Source organism: Pleurodeles waltl, chromosome 7, assembly GCF_031143425.1.
Source record: "Pleurodeles waltl isolate 20211129_DDA chromosome 7, aPleWal1.hap1.20221129, whole genome shotgun sequence".
NCBI classification, from domain to species: domain Eukaryota; kingdom Metazoa; phylum Chordata; class Amphibia; order Caudata; family Salamandridae; genus Pleurodeles; species Pleurodeles waltl.
Window position 1 is genome coordinate 348,010,765 of NC_090446.1, and position 6,000 is coordinate 348,016,764.

Below are 6,000 nucleotides of genomic sequence, written 5' to 3' on the forward strand. Positions count from 1 at the left end.
AACTGCGACACTCAGCTCACACTCATGATCACAAAATAAAGAACTCCATTTTACACATCAGTTCAAAACTGTAAGCTATAAAATGCCATCAATACTAAAGTACATATTTAAACATAACAATGTATTTTGGCAGTTTGCAATAACTAAGAGAAGTGATATGCATTATAAAATGCAGAACCTACAAGAAAAAGATCAGGTTTAAATACATGTTTACACCAAAATTCGCATCTGGCACACAGTATGCTGTGCTACCACATCGACAACTAACCTAAATGAAAAGGCACGGGCTACACAATGATGACACTCTTACAAAACAAAACAATGCACAAATCGTAATTTAAAACGCACCAGACAATCTCTTAAAGGATACATTCAGCGACTAGAGCCACGACGGAATAGCACACATACTTCACTCGGACGGCAACATGCGTTCAGCTCCTCGTCTATTTAGCCTCTCTTCCAAAGATAATTCTGTAATACCAAAGTAGCGTACGCTATGATTTCATCTCAAAAGAAAAGACTTGCACCAAGTTCTGACTCAATTAGTAACAAAACGTGTATCACTGATGAAGGAGGCGGTGAAAAAAAATAAAAATTCAATATTACTCGGGTACATATTCAAGGCGACTCGCGATCATGCAGGTTAAAAAATAACTGTGAATTAAGATACAGTTGCTACTAAAAGGAAGAAACAAACGTTCCGGAATAAATACACGCATTTTCAGAAAGGATGAAGTGCGGGATAGGAGACAAAGCAAGGCGCTCAAAGCATTTGGGAAAGAGTGCATTAGCTTGGAGGGGTGGTGCAACTTTTATCTCCAAAACCCAGCGAAGCCACATTACTGTATTATGCCTATGCAAGCAACATGGCTCTTGTTAATCATCTATTAGAAACACAGCAACAGAAAGAAAGCGTTTATCTAGGCTCTTTACCCCCAATGGGCAAAGCAGCCCACGATTTTAGTATACAAGCACTAAGGAGAAAAATGTCAATCTTCTGCAATTTTTTTTGCAGCTCAAACAAAATGCTGCAGCAATAAAGCATTTCCCCTTTTCAAACTTTGGTTAGCACAGTGGCTACTGGCAATGAGTATGTGCATCTCAGCGTCTCTTAATCTGTCTTAAAATATAAAAACAAATTCGAAATAATGAAGACATCTTCGCAAGATCCACGAAGAAATCCGGCAAGAAAACAATCAATGGTGATGTGTTTTTTAAAGGTATGTACTAAGCGAAATTCTGTAGTTTGTTTAAATGAGAGATTGCTTCAAATCCATTCCAGTAAATATTTATTCGTCGAGAGTTTAGAATCAATAACTTAACATGCGTACTCACACTTCTAGGGCTCTGTCATTACGTTTCTTCACATACCATAAGGGATCCGGATACGAACCGCTAAATTACGCCGTGAAAAGTGAATGTCTAATGCTTTCTTCACAATGGGATATCCTATCGTGAAACATCACTATGTGAATTTACACATTACTACTTCGCTGCAGCGGTTACTGCTGATAAATGAATGCTCAGAAGAGATGCACTCAGATGGCCGTGGAAGCCAGGGGTCCGCGTTTATACACAAACACTCAAACCACCAACATTCCCGTATGTTTGGTAGATACACGCAATGATTAGTTTTAGCATCCAAGGCCTGTGGTAAGGTTTTTTTTGTAAACCTAATGAATTCCTGACTAATGGGTTCAGAATAGAGTGCTAATCAATGTGCATTTTTTTACCCCAAAGAAAACTGCGCTGCTTGTCAAACCGTAAATCCATCATTTAAGCTGCTGTGACGACTGCGCGTCTGCCCGGGGACTGGGCGCGTGTCTCGCGTGTATCTGCAGACTGGTACCTCGTGGGACAGCGGGTGTTGGTGTCCAGACCCGGCCCGGAGAACCAGGCTGAGACCAGAGACGCGATTCTCCTCTGCTAAGCGCGATGGGAAACTGGCGCTTAAAGACAAAAAAGACTGAGGCCCTGTGTACCGCCGTGTGCAGCTTCCAGGAGGCCCCCGGAGGAGCAAGCGCCACCACCCTCTCCCAGGCCGTGAGGACTGCCCTCTATGCAGCTACGGCTCAGGGCTGCTGCCCCCTATACCAGCGCCGTCTCCCACACTGCTGCCGCCGAGTTTTGCGAGGCCCTCCTCCAGGCACTTCTTTCCCGTGCTCAAGAGGCATACTCCTTCGGATAAGTGCTTCGTCACCCTGCGAAAGTGCTGTCACCCCACGCAAGTGCCGAGCCTTTCAGAAGATGCCCCTCGTCGCAAGGAATACTTTCTATTACCAGTCTACCCCCCCCCCCGCCACACACACCTAAAAGCAGCACGCTGTCTTTCCTCGCAAGTGCTGGCACTATATAAGTGATGTCCTTTAAGCAAGTGCTTCTCCCCGTGCAAGCCCCCTTGCGTACGTGCTTTTCCAATGAGTGCTGTCCCCTCAATAAGAGTATAGATGTCGCGTGATTTCCACACGTGCCGTCCACGTACCAGCAGTGTATTCTCACGTGCATTCTCATAAGTGCTGCCCCTGTACTTGCTCTGCCTCCGCACGTGCATGCCTGAAAGTGATGTCCCCTTGTTCTAGCCCTACCCTCCACACGTGGGTTTCCAAAAGTGCTATCCCCTGAAGTAGCTCTGTCCTCCTCACGTGCATTCCAACGAGTTTGGTCCCCTGGACTAGGTCTGTCTTCCTCACATGTGTTTTCGTAAGTGTTGTCCCATGTACTAGCCCTCTCTACGTGTGATTTCCCATAAGTGTTTCCCCCCCTGTTGTAGCTCTGCCCTTCTCGCGTGCCTTCCAGTAAGCACTGTCCCTTGTTTTAGCTCTGTCATCCTCACGCGCTGTCGCCCTGTTCTACCTCTGTCCTACTCGCGTACTTTTCCATGACCGCTGTCCCCTTGTTCTAGCTCTGTCCTCTTCAGGTGCCTTCCAGTAAGCGCTGTCCCTTGTTCTAGCACTGTCCTCTTCATGTGCCTTTCCGTAAGTGTTCTCCCTTGTTCTAGCTCTGTCCTCCTCACGTGCCTTCCCACGACCACTGTCCTCTTGTCTAGCTCTGTCCTCCTCACATGCCTTCCCACGACCACTGTCCCCTTGTTCTAGCTCTGTCCTCCCCAGGTGCCTTCCCACGACCACTGTCCTCTTGTTCTAGCTCTGCCCTCCTCACGTGCTTTTCCAATAAAGCTATCCCTTGTTCTAGCGCTGTTCTCCTCACATGATTTCCCGTAAACGCTGTCCCCTTGTATCTAGCTCTGTAGTCCGCACGTGCTTTACCACAGACGCTGTCCCCCTCACACGACGCCCTCCCGCACAAACAGCCGCGACACCGGAAGTTTTGCGAGGTTGCAGGCAAGAGCTATTCCGAATATTCCCCCTACTACTAATGTGAAAGGCCGGACACATCCTTCTTCGAAGTTATCTCGCTGGAAATGTTATCACGTACTGACTACAGGCTGTTCCAATCAAACGAGTCACGGATTCAAGGGAATGATGTCTAAAAACAGGCGAAATATACGTATATTGGACTCGCATAAAGCGCGGGCTATCCAGGCACCTGCTGCGCACTTGTGAATAATTGTGGGCTTTATATCGTAATGTAAAACCAACAGCTCGCCCGTCTCGTGGTGGCAGAGATACAGCGGCATATGCGATGCCACAGATGCCATCCTCTGGAAGAGAGAGACAAGTTCCGCGACATGCTGCCTGGTGAAGTCATAAAGAAAGGAAAGGGCGCGCACCGACGCAAAATATATTTTACGAAAATGCCCAATCCAGCCAGAGAGGGCGCCATTCAGTGTGTGCACAGTCTAACATCACACGCTACAACGGATAAACGCACCAGAAAACAGTCGTCTTGGGCGTTACTCGAGACAATTACTCCAGCCAATGACATCTAAAATAATAAAAAAGACATTTGTGCTGTCTGAACTAAAGGTACCAGTAAAGAACAGCCGTTCGCTTCAAAATACATGTTTAGAGTCATGACTGGCAATGGATTCTATCGGGAAAGATATACTTTAAAATCATACTTATTACCCAGTAAGTCGCTTCACATTTACACCTGAAAAATTGTGGACATTGCAGAGCATCTCATTCAACAATCAGAGAAAGACGAATGGCAGCATCTGATGCAAATTGTTTTATAGAAATTTTAAAACGTGGGAAAACTGTACACCCATAAAAAGGCTTTCCCCTTTCTTCTTATCAAACGTGCACCTGACTTCTTAGCGGATTCCTACTAAAAATGGACGGGTAGCCGACCCTGGAGATGTTACCTCCCCGCCCCCACCCCCCGGCTGTTTAGATAGGTGGTATAATCTAGGGAACTGCTTGGACGTTAATTGGTCCAACACGGTGCGAGGGCATAGTCTTAAGTGGTAGGGCTGAAATGCAGTGGGTGAAGATCCTCTTTATCCAGAAGGTGACACAGAGGCTGCAAACCGAGGTAGGGCAGATGAGACCCGTCCTCCTCCTCCCATGTTTTAACGCGGTTGAAGGGTAATGTTGGTGTGGGGAAGAGTGCTAAATGCCAGGATGAAACAGGGGCGTAACAGAGGGGTATTGTGTTGGGGTACTGCTCAACTATCACAGATAGGTGCAGTCGTAGCTGGGTTTTCAGGATGCTTTAGTACCAGAAAGAGCTTGATTACATTTTGGGGTGAACAAATTAACTTACAAGTTTTTTTGTGTGTATGCTTGGGGGGTGGTGGTGAGAAGTGGCAGGCAGGAACAGATTACATTTCCTTTGGCATGAAGTTGAACATTTAGATCATGGGTCTCTGACTAGTAGCTCGAGAGCTACTGGTAGCTTACTAAAAGCCTTAAGGTAGCTCTCCAATGTGAAGCACATTACAGTGCATCATTAAGAGGGTTTATAAAATGGGACTCCAGCCGATAGCTTAAAAGATACTAGTAGCTCACCAACATCCTTAAAGTAGCAACCCAGAGTGAATCATTAAGAGGTGTATACCATGGGTCACCAAATGGTAGCTCAGGAGCTGCTGGTAGCTTGCCAATAACCTAAAAATAGCTCTCCAAACTGAAGCTCAGCCTTGTTCATCATTAAGAGGGCTTACTAATCTCAAGACATATAGAAATCAGCCAGTCATACCAACGGAATGCCCTCGTTTGAAGATATAACACACTGTGTTGGCCTCCGAGGTTTGAAACATGAACATATGTATCCACTCTCATTGGTTTGAGATGTAGACTCCACTATGTCAGTTGCACTACCCATGCGACCAAATGGCCCTGAAAGAAGAGTGTCACACACAACTGCGTCTGTTCCTGATATATTAGAGTTCCTTACATAATAGTTACAATCCTTGACATATTTTGGGCATTCTTGGTCTTGTTGTATATACTGGCAGCCATCATTGATATATTGTGAGCATGACTGACCTAATTTTGGACACCCCTGACACAATGGTGGTCGCCACTGGCATAATGCTGGCAATGACTGCGTTTGGTGACTGCAATGATGTTCAGGCTTTGCAGAGTGGTGCCTCTGATACAACTGTGAGCATTATTCATGACACGTGATCGTAAAACGTGTACACTTGAATCCGTATCTGCCATATGAAGCATTGGTGCTTGTGAGCAATTGATGACTATGACAAACTGACGTCTGGAGACCACATATTTGCTAAAAATGAAAAAGGGTATTTGAAAATTATGTTTCCTTAGACAGTTTGTTGTCCCAAAATGGAAGAGTTGTTTGCTAGAAAAAAAAATATTTTCAGCAACTGCTATGTTGATGAAGACCAAATGGTTGTATTTCCAAGACATATTTAAAGCTGACAGCTGAATAGTAATTCAAGCTGAGTTGGCAAGACTTTTTGCTGTGAGTATGTCCTTTGTGTCAGAGGGCACATGCCGCTTTTGGTGTTATTTCAATAGTCATGTGGTGACACTGCATATTGATAATGCTTTTCTTGACATTTCTTCTGGGAACGGATCTTACATTTTGGGGTGACTACTAATGAATTGCTAACAGGTGTGGTGTAGT